Genomic DNA, 15,556 nt, shown 5'->3' on the forward strand with positions numbered 1-15,556 from the left:
GAATGTTCCTGAAACATGAAGCCAGCCTCCCTGACCTGCCTCTTACTATAGGTGGGCCAATTAACCAAGAAGCAAATCTACTCAAATTATGAGAGTAGCAGGTTTCCTGCAATAAGTGTAGAACACGTTTGTTGACAGGAACTAGATTCAGGAGGAGAGCATAGAAAGTGCACATGGGCCTGGTGTATGACTCTATTTAGTTAGCTTAGGGCTGATGATCGCCCTCCAGAATTAGATGCTAAGGATGCCTTCTCCAGAGCAAAGAGGCCTCTCCTTCTTCCTTTTTTGGCTTTGTTCCTTTCGTTGGTGACCTGTCATGTTGGAAAAGAATCTCTTTCAAAAGTGTAAATGTTCCTCTTTCTGAGGGTGATGTCATCATTCCTGTGGCCCAGGCCTTTGTTACTAAATAGTACTTAACAGCACAATCATTTTCTCCTTTTGGGAGTTCTGAGCATATTTGTTCTGATGAAGCTGAGACATAGAATAAAAGCTGAAAAAGGGGCAACTCTGCCTGGAATGATTTCTGGACTTGTGTTACTTAAAAGAAGTGAGGAGACAACTACATTTGACTCCTCAGCTCTGACTAGGTTAAAAAATAAAAAAGGAAATTTACATACAGCTCTCAGGGAAGTCTTTTCCTTGCTACTTTGCATCATATACTCTTCTTTCAAATGGTAGATGCTTTTGCTTGGATTGGCTTGTCCTTCCCCTGTTTTTCCTTGTAAAGTAGGTGGGGAAAGTTGGGCAAAAGAAGCTGTACACTGGCCAATTAAGAGTGATGTTTCTAATGTGCCTATTTATCATTCCAGGGAACATCTAGAATTCCCTTTTAATTACATCCTACCTATCTCCTCATAAAACTGTAAGAGGATCTGTCTTTCATCTTGTAAAAAATTGCTGTAAATTTCTTAAAGTTGTAATTTGATTTTACTCCTCATATTTTAAAGGGACCTAGAATTTAATGTGTTTATTTTTGAATATTCTACATTTTAAAATTCATAATTACTATCCATTTTGAGTATAACAATAGCTATAATTTGTAGGCCTGACCTATGTTAGGTTAATTCTCATGAAGTCATTCACCATCACAATTCTGTGAGGTAGACATTTTAAGTTTGCAGGAAACTGAGACTTGGAGAGATTGTCCAAAATCACATCTCTAATAACAAACTCCACTGACTGTCTTTATTCACAGGAGCAAAGGCACGGGTTGAATAGCACCTTTTGAAATAACATTCCTTTGCTTTTTAACCTGATTCTTCTGAAAGGTGCGGTGTATACCCAAGCCATTGCTGCAAGCTGGTGGGGGGCAGTGGGTGTGCCCTGTTGCCACGAGCAGCTAGCAACATAGGCAGACGGGCAAGGTTGCAGCAGCCACAACTCTTGCCAAAGCAAACTGGCCCGTGTGTCATATTTGGCATGTGTATACCTGTTGCCGATAACCCCAGAGTAGACCATGTTTTCCCTTTAGTCACTGGGTAATTTAGTCACAAATGAAATAGATTCACTTCAGTTGGCTGCTTCTTCCATCATGGTAAAGAAAATATCCCAAGTTGTACCAAGTATCACCCAAGTGCTCCTTTTTCCTAATACTTGATTTTGTCTGCCTCTTACAAATTGGACATTTGCTGCCAAATATGCCCTATTCCACAAGTTCAAGTCTAATCTAACAAAGTTAACACCTTCCAGGGTCCATAGAGATCTTGATATCTAGGGATACTGACAAACTATTTACAGCTTCTCCTATAATACAGACCAGTCAGAATGATGAAAATAAACAGACTTCAAAGTCCTCACAAGGGGAAAAACTGTTCTGGCTAAGTCAGTAATTTAGACTATGTTTAGAGAAGAATGATTTCATGAAAAAGAGGCCCAGAGCGGCCAGCTTCTTTTATATAGTTAACTTTTTCTTTACTTAATTGTAAAGAATAAATGACAGGTAGGAAAATGTTTTTGCAGGAACGTGGGAGTCTAGAAGCTGTGAAAGGAAGTTACACTGTGCATGGAAGTAAGCATGTGGGTAGGAGTTATAGACTACTACTCTATTGCTAGTCAAGAATAGTCACTCATAAACATCTTTACAATGGCAACTGAACAGAATTAATAAACTATTAAAGGCACTTGATACATTATTTAAAATAAGCATGTATTACCTTTTATATCCAGGAACAGAAAAAAAATAATTTTACATGTGGAACAAAGATTTTTTTTAAAAAAAGCCTTTAGCTTTGACAAAGCTAAAGATAATACAATTAGATTTTCACATGTTAATTCAAAAGTTGACATGCTGTATTCTCTGACAGTATGAGAGAGAAGCTGGCTTTGTCTGTAGATGTCATAGCCTTAAAAGACTAAATCCAGGAAACAAATAAAAGTAAACACCAAAGAATACAGCAAGGGCTACATAGTAATGATTAGTCACAGATTTCTTCAAATCCTGCCCTTAGGGGCTGGACTCTGCATCTTAACAGAAATAAAATCACTATTTCATGCAACCAGTAGTAGAATTAGGTCTTGTAAATGACGAGGAATTCAGGCAGTGAAGGTACTCTGGTGGCTCTCGAATGGCTAATTCTAGACGACTGAATTCAACGAACAGAAGGGGAGATCATAAAAATAATGATAACTGCCTTTTGGATTTAGATTCACCTGTCCACACACTCATTCTTTTCTTTCACTACACTTTGCATATTTATAATATTCATTTCATTGATTATAATTGTTTACTCTTCACATTTATTGTCCCTGCAGGACTGTATGTTTCAAGAGGCTTGATGTCTAGTTTTGCACCCCCTACAGCCTCTGATTCTAGGGAAGACCAGAGTTACTCCAGGTATTCAGTGACTATTGGTGAACCCGGTAGGGAACTCAGTAGCAGAAAGATTTAGAGTGGAAAGGTAGCAGTTACTGGTGAGCTGGTGACCCACAGCCAGAAAAGTTTGAAAAGGGAGAAAGCATGTTCAACATTATCTAGAAATACATTCATTACTAGGAAGGTTGGATGGGATCAGGCCCTGTCAGCAGTTACTCATTGCTAAGTGTGTGGCAGAAATATGGAAATGCAGATCCATCCAGGTGTGGCCAGGAGGGTCATTTGGACTGATGACTCATTCACCAAGACTGTAAATTAAGATTTTTAGCATTACCTGTAAATGAGATTCAAATGAGAAATGTCCTGTTAATTTATTTGTGTTTATGATTTGACTGTGATAATTTGTTGCATGAATTTGTAAAATAGACTAAAATTTGCACAAGTGTTTTCATCTCCAAAGATAATACTGTATATATATTTTATATATGTGTGTGTACATATATATATATATATATATTATCTATGCATATATATTCTAAAGTATGTATATATATCTGTGTGTCTATCCAAAGGGCAATGGGCCAGGACACTCAGGATCTCTCAGGAGGCCCTGTCGTCACTCTCAAGTGGTGTTGATGATCACAATTTCCTAGAAAGAGCCAGGGTATGGATTTAAGCAAACAGCAACTAAGCATTATAGAATACGTAGGATTATTCTCTGTGTGGGCTTGACTATTAGTCTAGTTTGTTTTTAAGCCCACGGGCCACTGATGCTTACCTGGTACAAAGTGATGAAACATACTGTGGTTACCCAAGAAGCAACCTGTCCAACCAGGTGTGTGACAAAGATGTGCCATCATCTTAGCCCCCACAACTAGTCTTGACTGCCCATTTTTAGATGCATATAGACACCAGCTTACCCAACTAACTCTCTGAGACAGAGTTTCCTGTAGAGAACACTGCTTCTATTGATCCAAATAAACTTCACTTGCCAAAGGGAGGACACAGAGCAGGTCAATGGGTTGCCACTGATTCTGGGCAATTTCATTTCCTAAACTCACTCAGTGGTAGGAAACCTTTGCTGCACATTGGAATACCTGAGGAACTTTAGAAAAATACTGATGCTTGGTTGACAGTCCCAGAAATTTGGATTTAATTAGTGTGGGTTGCACTCCAAGATGGAGCCAAAGTCAAGAACCACTGCCCTCGTTACAGCCTCCTCATTTCTAGGTGGGTTCATAAATCCTCAGATGCCTCTCGTGAGGGTTCAAAAAGATAGTGTGTGTAAATAAAGTCCCTAATATTCCTGTTTTTTTTTTTGAGGTATAGCTGATACACAATTTATACACTATGTTGTATACTGGTTTAAAGTATACAACATAGTGATTCAACAGTTATCTACATTGTTAAATCCTAACCTGACTAGTGTAATTACTATCTGTCAGCATAGAAAGATGTTTCAGAATCAATGACTATATTCTCTGTGCTGTATGTTCTGAATGCACTAGATTCTCTCCTTTCTTTATTACAGGAGGGAAAATAGAAAGGGGAAGAAGTGGGGTGGGAAGCCTGGGAGGGTGAAGAGGAGGGATTCCTCTGCAGGGTCCTCCAAGTTCTGCCAGTCAGCACTTCATTAGGGTTAACAGACCTTCCTGTGTCAAAGCAAACACTTCTGTGAAGGATTAAGCCTCATTCTCACCTTAGTGTGAATGACTTTAATCAGATAATCTCCTATCACCAGCTTGAGGATTTGTGATAGAAGGTCTGGGGAAAGCAAGGAGAAAGTTGTAAGGCCAGTCTGGGAAGCTCTGAAGGCAGGGTGCTGAAGCCCGCTGTCTGGGAGTCCCAGAATCTGGAAAATAGAATTGATGGACTAATGTCAGCAATGAAAAATAAAAAAAGGAAACTTTCTTTTCACATTACTAGGGCAATGGTTTATTCTTCTTATGAGTAAGTTGCTTGTCTGTCTAACGGCCCTTCATGACTTTTCTGTGCTTTTCTTTCTCTCTGCCATGAAGAACTTAAGTCATGCCAGGTAATTTTACCATTTGCCAGCTGCTTGAGAGTCTGTGAGGAGCAAGGCCTGGACCAGCCCTATCCTCCTTGCCATCTGCTTGGCACATGGTGAGCACACAGGATGTGTTGAATTTAATTGAATTGTTTCATTTGCCACCCTCCTTTCCAAAATGTTATTTTTCCATGCCTGTCCCTATCAACTGGACCAGACTGTGAGCACCTTGAAGGAGTCGTGATAATTTCTGTACCCCAGTGCCATCCACAACTCTGGGCATATAGTCAGTGCTCAATAAATATTTGTTAAATGAATTAAGGAGCAATAGTCAGTGCACAGATGCCTTTGTTAAGATATTATAAACAATGTATGACTGTACTGCTCTGTTTCCACACTTTTGGACAAGGCAAAGGGGGAAAGAAAGAAAAAGATGTGTATATGAAGCTCCCACTATCTATTAACGTAACAAAAATCATTCTGATTCAAAAGTCTCTTGAGATATTATCCGAAGGTGATTTCAGGAAATGAGGTAAGAAGAAATGAGAGGAGTTGACAAGAGATTCAGAGACAGAGAACCCACACACTGGAACGGAGAGTGATGTGGAATATCAGAGAAGCCAAAAGAAAGGAACTTGAAATGAGTGGAGAGATACAGCAGACATCTAGAAAAAGAAAAATCAACCTTGCTATTGGCAGTTTTAAAAATGTGTTTGTACTTAGGAACAAATAAGGTGATGGCCATATATTTCAGTTGCTTTTATTCTAAATGGAGCAGAGTTAATACATAGAAATGTTTGCATTACAGTATGTAAAATAGGTACACTTTGACATTTATGCTGTAAGGCCAATTAGATACCATTTTAAAATGATTACAGAGGGATTCTGGGCTAAGCCACAGCATACAGTTTTATGTTATGGTAGAAAGCATTTCATAATATCACATGTAATTGTATATTATAGGCATGCATAGGTAATAGGCCCACTTTGACATTTTGGCTACTTGTTTCATATTTATTTTTATAACTTTTATTTATTAAAAGACCATTATGGTATATTTTTTTATCCTGATAACTGTCCATATTAGAAGATGTGTATATCCCAGATAGAGTTTAGAAATACACTACGTTAATTCAGGATCTGGCCTATAGGCTGTGAAACCCTGCTCAATGGGGCAGGAGGTTTGAGCCCTTATTAGCTATGAGACTTTGGTCGGGGTCTATTCACCAGTCTTTGTTACCTCATGTGATGATGAGGATTATAAAAAATGACATGGGGATGTCATTTATTTTATAAAGTTATATTATGAGACAATGTGAGAGAAAACAGAAAACAAAATTACACATATATCAATATCACCTGTGTTAAAAATGTGTTGAGAAATGCTTGGAAGGAAATAAAATGTAATCTTATCAGTGAAAGTCTCTGGGAATTGTAATCACTGCTGAACTTTATAGAAAATATTCTATCTTCAGTAATTCTGAACTTTCTGTACTGTGTTAAATCACACACACACACATGCACACACACGCGCGCGCGCGCGCGCACACACACACACACACACATACACACACACATACCACCTTTCTCACTTCCCTCAAGGCATGGAGCTGTTCATTTTATGGATTCTCTTCAGCTCTGAGACTTAAGATTCTAATGTTTACTGTATCTCACTACTCGTGGTCGTCAACCAAATTGTTTTCTTCTGCCAGGCCTTCAGCCAGCCATTTGCTGCCCTTTGCCCTTCTGCCAGGGTCCACTTTTGTTTTGGTACACTTCCTGCATTCTGTTCTGAGATTAGACCATTAGCTTGCACACAACAGTTAAGATGAACCCAGTTATGTCTGTGAAAAGCAAGTCTGAATCCTGTGCTATCTCCCACCTCCACCTCACCTCTAATACAAGCGAACACTTCAGTGGTTCCCATTGACTGAAAGCATCATGATTGTACCTTTGCATTTTGAGTGTGATTAATTTGATTATGATTCCTTGTCTCTCACTTGACTGTAAGATCCTTGAAATTACATATTGTGTCAGTTTTAATTCACTGCTGGATTTCCTTAATGTGAGCTCAGGGCTCAAAGCACTAGACCTGCAGTTTCCATTACTTTGAATGGGATGTTCCTCAGCTATCCCTCCCCACTTTGAGGACTCCACCTGTCTCTGACCATCAGCCCTTGACTATCCCCTTGAACACAACTCCTCCCCAGCTCAATCCCTCAACCTGCTTTCTTCAGTTCATAGCACAGATCTCCGCCTGAAATTGCCCCTTGGTTTGTCTTTTTCTTTGAATTTATTGTTCCCTTGTTCAGTGTCTGTCTCCCCTTCGCAGACTGTAATCTCCATGAGGGAGGTGCCCGGGCTGTGTTTCTGTAACCACAGTACCTGTAACAGGACTTAGCATGTTGGATGTTCAGTAAACATTTGTGAAATAAATCAAGGCATTGTGTGGAAAGTGTGTTCTGTATGGAAGGAAGGAACGAGGTTGCAATGTGGAAAGAAAAAGAAAAGAAAGAAGAAATAGAGGTAGAAAGAACTATACTAAAAATCAAATATGGCTCCTTTCACATGCAACTTTGGTAACGCTTATGTCTGTATTAAAGCTTCTTGTTGCCCAAATGTCTTTCAGAAAGCAATGAAAATAAATGGCCTGAGAGAGTCAGAAGATGTTGATGCCAGTTCTGCTCTGTCATGGTGCCAGTTTACTTATACAGTGTTTTCTGGTCTAACAAGGGAAGAGGCCCAGATGGTCTCTAATGCTCCATTCCTTACTAAAATTCTGTGGTTCTAAACTTTTAATTCTGAAATATATTCGCCTTCTAATTCCCTATTGGTAGATGTCAAAATAATTACATTGAAGATTTAGATTAAACTTTTAGGTAAAATAGCTTAATTGAGAAATGCACAAATTAATATTTTAACTCAGTTTTAATCTTTATAAACATTTTAAGACATATATATAAAATATATGTATTTTATGTATTTCCACATTTATGTGATTTATACATTAAGTGACACATATTATACATACAATGTTATATTACATAATATACTGTATTTACATACACAGTATAGAATAAAATATATATTCTTTATATTTAAATAGTGGGTATAATTTTTAAAACTTATTTGTTGTGTGAAATATATAAAGGTCCTTGAAAGTAAATTAAATTCATGAAATTCTATCAAGTATATATATTCAGGTATGTGAAAAGTTAGAGTCTAGGCTACAGAAGAATATCCCCCCATGGTCCCCACTATGAAATTTAATGGAGATACATTCAAAGCAGCTACTCACAATGGATTCTCCATACAAAAGTGTTCCCAATTCTTCATAGTCTTCCAACAGCTCCTTCCCTTAACTATCTATATTTAAACATACACTAGAAAGCAAGGGACCTGAATTTGGGTCTCAGTTTTGCCACTGTCTTGCAATGGACTGTTTTTATCCTGGTATAACAAAAACAGCATTCCTAGATCAGCATCAAGAGCTTATTGTATTTTCACTTTTTAAAAAAGCCTACTATGTCTTAAGTAAAACTTACAGAGGCATTGGGATATTTTCATCTAGATGTTTGTTTTTTGGGAGGCAGTGGGAGCTTATTGAGCTATAAATGTGGTATGTAAGACAAGAAAGATACTCATAATTCACACACATACTCCCATTTGAGTGAAAGAGATAAATGCTACCATTTCCTTTCAGTACTATTGGTAAACCAGATACTTGATGTTCTAAAAACCATATTCCTTAATTCCATTTCTATTGGGATTCTTTGGTGTAATTAAGGCTTGAGTGGTCTGAAATATTTCAGGAACCTGCAGTGAACATTCTTTCCTTTATGTGAAAAGGTATTTCTATTTCATTTGAAATTATTTTCTGTAATTTCCTACTCCACCCACAAATGACCTTCTTTTTATACTTATGGAGATACTCACTCACTAACCTGGGACTTTAAGTACGCTTCATAGAAGTAAGAAAAACCATAATGTTCTCCTGGAACTGAGGGAATATTAATGGTATTCTAAATGGGGAACTCCTTACTTTTTATTACTATAATGATTTTATATAATTTCCACAATTTGAAATGTGGTTAGAATGCCACTGGTAGTTAAAGCTGGAAACATGATTGAATATTTGTAACATATAATCTGGTGTTTGTTACAGTCCTTCAGAATTTTAAATGTCATTATTCGTGTTGTAATATTATCAATGATAATAAATTAAGCTAAACCAGTGGCAATGAAGTTTATATCACAATTTATTTTGACTCATTTTTGAGCCCTACATTGCCCAGTGTTTTATATGAGTTTTCTTAGTCATCGCTTTTTTCCATTATCTAATGTAAAACAACACTATCTTCTCTTCTCTGTCATTTACTAGGATGTTAATTCTATTGTTTCTAACATTCAAGGGTCTTTCTTGTTTTTTTTTTTGTATTCTGTTTGGTGGAGCAGAAAATTTGTCTGTTTCAATTTCTCTTCTGTTCCCAACACTTCCCCCGCTCCTCCAGTGCTGAAGTGAAGAAATCATTTCCCCTCTTGCACCATACACAGGCTCAAAGTCCTGTTTTTTGCCCTGTTGCTCCAAACAGCAAATTTTCTATCCCACAAGAAAAACAAAACACCAAAGCTCTAACTTGGAAGTCTACAAGGGTCTGAAAATAAATTCTGACACCCAGGATTAGCCTTCAGTGGTTCATTGGACCTCCTGAGGAGGGGCTCAGGGAAGCCAGCTAGCACACCAGCCTGATGGCAGATGCCTAGGTGGCCCAGTTCAGAAGGCAGGGTTCCTTGTTACGTAGAATGAGAGGCAAACTGGAGAAATTAAAAGGCAAGTAGCAAACAATCCAGTAGGCTAAGGACTCCTCCCTTCCTCATTCCCTGCATGAGTCATTTTTCCAGTCTAACCACACCCTTTCACCCTTCTTCCATCAGCCTCCACCCCACACCCCCATTCACCCTCAAGCTCCTGCCGCAGGATCTTTCTGAAATACAAGTTCAAACTCCACCTATCCCCTTGCTACTAGTTTATCACAGTTTTCAGAGCAAAGTTGAGACTCCTTGAATTAATAGGACCGTCTTTTAGCTTATCTGCCAATCCCCTACATTTACCATCTCTTCTACGAGAAAGACTAGTAGGTCCTTTGTATTTGCCAAGCTCTTTTCTTTACTGGACCTGGATCCAGCTCCCTTTCTCTTGCTAATTTCTACACACATTACAAGGCACCTCTTGCGATGACTTGGAGGAAGGCTTCCTTGACTCTCAGGGCTCCTTGGGCTTGCCGCCACCATTTTAACATTTATCCCTCAGGCAGAATTAATTGGTTTATTTGTCTCTTCCCTAGTAGAGGTATTATCCCTGAGAGCTGGGACTCTGTCTTATCCATTCTCACATCTCTGGCATAGCAGGCACTCAACATAGTTGTTGAAATGAACACTGAATTAGAAGAAAGGAAGCCCTCACAGCTACTAATTGGCAGATAGAGAATACCCATTCCTGTTCTTTGAGAAAGTGTCAGTGTCCTTTTAATTTGCTTCAACTGTGTGTGCATTTGGGTATTTTTAAATGATTGACACTGAGAAGTGGCACCATTTAATTTATTTGTTTGGAAGGGCACAGTGTACAATATTAATTCAGTGTTGGGGATCTAGCCAAGGGTCAAGAACTCAAGTCTGTTATTAATGTCTTTGGAAGTATTTCTACACGTTAGCACCTTTTTTGATGTTATTCCTTCTCCTGTTAAGCCGGCCCCACCCTCTTTAACACGACAAAGTTGTAGGAACATCAAACCATAAGTAGTATTTTGTCCCAGACTGTGTCCAAAACATGGAAGAAATGTTTTTAATTGGAATCATCACGGAGCCAAGTATCAAAAATTTCTTAAATCCAAAGGCAGTCCTGCCCCTGAATCTCCAAAACGTTATCACTTCACTCTAGTCGAGGACTCTTTTACATTTAAAGTGAGGTCAAGTTACTTACATCTTATATCACCCAGTGAATTATTTATTTATTTATTTCATTGGGGGCACCTTCTCAGGGAGGCCAAGGTTATGACCAAGCTCCGAAAGTACAGCCTTGGCAAGAAGAAGAGGGCTTTTCACCCAGTGAATTCTGATTTGGGTTTGTGGTTTCTTTGGCTCCAACAATACTATGACTTATTTTCCTTAGAGCATTCCAGTATTTCAGAAAATGATACTGTATTTTTAAAGAGGGGGCTCTGCTTTCTACAAGTCTCAAACTGCAGAGTCCGGAAGAAAGGGGGCTTTACAATCCAAGTATTTACAAACTAGGTGGTAAACTGGTATGTTAGTGTGCTTGTATGACCATGAGTTTTCCTAAGAAATTCCAAAACTGTGGATACCCTATTTTGATATACTTGAGAAACATCCACTCTGGCAATCTTGCGGCTGTTTTTCCCGCCTGTGAGCCATCCAGGTTCAAAAACTGTGTGGTGCATTTTAAGGAGGCAGCCCCATCGGATCCTACTGTTTTGGTCTGATTCTCCTCTTCGGTGTAACCTTGCCGGCTTCCTTACAAAGCCCATCCACCGGCCTCTTTAAAAATCGAGCCCCTGTGTGTGCCCAACTGGTCGCCAGGAGCAGAAAGTAGTAGGAGTGCGTCCCGTTTGCACTGTAGCTCGGAGGTTGTAATGTGGAACGTCTGAGATGGAAGATACCACCGCCTGGCTGCGGGGATGCACCGCGTCGGCGCCGGCTCTGGTTTCCTTTGGCTCCCCGCGCCGAGCCGCGGGGGCTGCGACCACTCCCGGCGCGCGGGGCTGGGCCGGGGCGCGGCAGGCCGGCGGCGGGCCGGGGCGGGAAGTGGTGGAGCGATTTTCCGCCTCCGCGTGCGTCCCGAGCTCGACGAGTCCGCCCCGGGCTTCCTGGTGGGGCTGGGCTGGCGGGGGAGGGGCCGCGCAGCAGCAGCGGAAACCAGACCTCGGCGATAAGAGGCTGCACGGAGACATGCAGCAGCTCTTTCACTGCAGCTGAATGAGTGGTGGCGCCCACAATGCTCCCGTGACCGGGAACTGACAAGTTCAATTTTAAATCGCGGGCCTCTCGGAATCAGGACTCCCACAATGCCTTGGGCACTCGGTCGGCAGTCGGGCCGCGTCTGAAAAAAAATGTGAGAGGTAAGTTTCCATTTTCACAGTTCGTTCGCGCTGCGCGGCCGCTCTGCATTGTTCGCACTCTTTCGGGGCTGTACGTGGCTGAAGGAGGAAGTGAGAGGAGGCTTTCACCGGCTGCGTCTTGGGGCCGCGGGGCCCGGCTCTGCGAGGCGGCGGCCGCCCTCCTGCCGCACACCGTCTCCAGCTAGAGCGGCGCGGGCGGTGGCGGCTGCAGCGCGGCCCCGGGCAGCCCTTCCCGGGTCCGCGGCCACTGTCAGGTTGGCAGCCTAGGGAGAAAGAGAAAGAAAGAAAGAAAAAGAGGGGGGAAATAAAAGAAACAGGTGCGTGGAAGTGACCTTACAACTTATGACCTTTGTGGGGAAGATGCGAGGCCATCGGATGGGAGCCAGGGTGTCTCCCGAGAGATCCCGCATCCCTGTCCCCGGGGCTGCCATCCAGCCCGGTTTTCATCTGGGCCAAATATGTGCACGCAAAGGTTAATTCTCTGCCTGCTACCCATAAATTACGCATGACATGTTTAGCTGGGCTTCCTTATATGGAGAGTGCTGTATTTCAGTCCAGTTTGCCTTTTGCCAAGTTTACAGGGCGGAAGACGCCCTGCATGAGAGGGCTCCTTTTTTTTTTCTTTTCCTTTTTTCCCCCTCTTTTTGTAGTGCGTCACTCAAAAACTAAGAAAAGTAAGTATAGACGTTCTCTGGGTGGAGCCGCAGTTGGTTGACTGAACTGCTTTGATGAAAGGTTAAAAAGAATAAAAAGTAGTTAGTACTTGGGTTCTGGTTTTTAGACAAAAGCAGAACAAATATGTAGCGTCCTGCCCTCCCCCTCCCACCCCCCCGCTTTTTTTTTTTTTTTTTTTAAACAGGGCCAGAATCTGTTATTGGTAGTAATGTGTCATGTGAGAATACTTTGATTCCAGAGCCTGTAACACGAGCAGGTATGTGGTGGAGCTTATACTAGCCCCTCTCAGCACTTTACAACTACAGGGGTGTTGCTAGAAGAGTAATGGTGTTCTTAAGTCACCCCCGGGCAGAGAGAATGGGCGGCTGCTGGCATTCTGTGGTGTATTTCCGTGGAGCGTACTTAGCTAGGATTAAGATCGAGTAAGAAGCTGCCAGAAAGCTTATTGCCACTGTCTTTGTGTGCCCACCAGCACGGGCACAAATGATAGCAAATGAATGGTAAATGTTGCTGTGCTCTAAGGAATGCCTTCAGTTAATACACTGAGGAAGAAGTCATAATTAATGCCTTTGAATTTGCAGGCCCTCTGCAACGTGCTTTGAAATCCTACACCGGTGGACGCGGTGTTCCTCCCTCCTGGGTTTGAACACAGTGTCTGTTTATACACAGGGTATTTCGTACATAACTATTCTATACCAACATGAAGTGATCCACTCAGTGTTATCTCTGTGTGGGTTGCTGAGAGCGTTGGTGTTTCTCCTAGTATTGCTGTTGAGATAAAATATCACTGAGACAAGTTAAAATGAAAGTTTAACGACCGTGAAATTCATATTAAGAATATTTAGTTCAATACTTAGAATGTCTTCGGTGAGAATGATAGCCAGAGATACTGAATACGGTTATTTTGTAGCTCGAGAATGCACATTGTTGTCACTTTGTATCTTTGCTCAAAGTTAATGCCAAGGACAACTCAAAACTGTTTTTTTAGGAAACTCCTGCCATGTTCTGATTTTCATCTGTGTTATATATTTTGCATTGGGTGGAATTTCTTTTGTATTGTGATGTTGTTAGGCCTTCTTTCAAAATGTGGACCTAGCTTTTAGTTTTATTGTTTAATGGGGGGGGGGGTTCCTCATTGAGGACTGCAAAAGTTGCCTTTTGTGTTTTAGGGAACAGGTTGGGCAAGCACCAGAGAACCTGTTCATCTGTCCATCTGTAATTACAGTGTCACTTTAGACATAAAAGTCAGGTTTTATTACTGAGAAACTCAGAAAACCTCACATGTGCCTAGTTTAATTTTTTTTTTTTCCTCCTGTGACTAAGAACAAATTCTTGTGCAGACAAACATCAAGCGTGGTACTCTGTGCAGCCTTGCCAACAAGAGAATCCAAAATGTTTTATGGTTTGAAATACTGCTTTTGTTTACATTTCCACATTTGAGGCAAACTTAGATTCCAAGTTGACTTCATTAAATTTTGTTTCCAACATTATGTTCTTCCTCTGGGCACAGAATTCCTATGAAATGAAACAGTAGGTTCTGTTCCAGAACAAGAACAGATATCTCAAGGTTTCTCCTGGCAGGGTGGGGGCAGGGTGAAGAGTAAGATCATATTTCTCATTGAGGAAGGGAGTGTTACTTTATTATATAAAATTTCCTTAGTCTTCATTGTGAGCAAAAAATTGTCCTTGTATTTATCATTGTTGCTATACATTAGACCTGTATTTGATGTATCTGTTTATGGAACCAGAATAGCTTTGCTGCACCTTTTGGCTTTCTTCTTGATGATAGAAAATGCATATATTAGAGAATGTCTCAGACCTTGCTTTACAAGAAACTGACAAGAATAGATGATTGGGCTTTCTTTTACTCTAAGAAAAAGGGCTCAGGATGGGCAGTAGATGTGAGGGTCAAGGGAGTGAATAAAGGAAGTGAAATATATTCTTTAAAATATTTGGCTCAATATAAAGTCCTAACAGCAGTACTGATCATAGAGGATGTTACATAGGATAATTTTGAAGTGAAGTGTGTGGCCTTTCAGGCCAAAAACCTTCATATTTTTGGAAATCTAGAATGTGCTATTCAGTACAGTAGCCACTAGCCGCATGTGGCTATTGAGTACTTGAAATGTGGCTCAAGTCAGGATTGATATTTGTCCTAAGTGAAACATACATACTGGATTTTGAAAACTTTGTACAAAGGAAAGGATGTAAAACATCTGATTAACATTTTTATATTGATTTTGTTAGAATGATAATAATTTGGATATATTGATTACAGTAGAGTATATTTTAGATTAAGTTCACCTCTTGTTATTTTTTTTAATGTGGCTACTAGAAAATTTAATGTAACACTGTGGCTTGTGATATGTATTTCTGTTGGACAGTGCTGTTCTAGAATTAAGCACTGAAGTAGTATTCTGGGATAAAGCCTGGAGAGTTTGCTGCCATAACGCAGTAAGACAGACTTCTATCTTTACAAGCTGAAAAAATTTATTATATGTAGAAATAGTTCATCTTTCTTATCCGTTGTAACCAAAACTTGAGAAGACACACCACCTAACATCTATTTTTATTTCAAAACTACTATTTAGTTTAGAGATTTAATGGTGAGGTAGTAATAGCAGAGAAAAGGCTTATAATTAGGGGATGAGTCTTAACACCCCTCAAAGGCCAGAATAGAGTATGATTGCTACTTAGGAACATTTTAGAGACACCATAGTTATCATTGTCCTAAAGTTACCAAACATAAACGAGTTACTAAAATTTATTTTAGAATAGAGTTTTCAGTAAATGGCAATTATCTTCAGATGCTTAATATGTATTTTTCCTTTGCCATGACTTTCCTTCCAGAAAATAAACACACAAAATAAATGCAAACAAATTCCTCACCAAATGTTAATCTAAGAATATTAACGAATTCACCAG

The 15,556-nt window shown here is 40.1% G+C and overlaps 1 protein-coding gene across 19 annotated transcripts in view; it reads left to right on the plus strand.

The window, feature by feature from the left end:
• Window positions 1–15,556, plus strand: part of MBNL1 (muscleblind like splicing regulator 1) — a 202,393-nt gene that overhangs the window by 9,639 nt on the left and 177,198 nt on the right. For 6 of the 19 annotated variants that reach the window (XM_057499340.1, XM_057499351.1, XM_036904177.2 and 3 more), the window contains exon 1: window positions 11,781–11,956. The exons of 2 other annotated variants lie outside the window; for them this stretch is intronic. The gene's annotated coding sequence lies outside the window, so the exon portion shown is untranslated. 11 more of the 19 variants (XR_005028586.2, XR_005028587.2, XM_036904164.2 and 8 more) reach the window with 6 other exon arrangements.

This window comes from Manis pentadactyla, chromosome 1 (genome assembly GCF_030020395.1).
Source record: "Manis pentadactyla isolate mManPen7 chromosome 1, mManPen7.hap1, whole genome shotgun sequence".
NCBI classification, from domain to species: Eukaryota; Metazoa; Chordata; class Mammalia; order Pholidota; family Manidae; genus Manis; species Manis pentadactyla.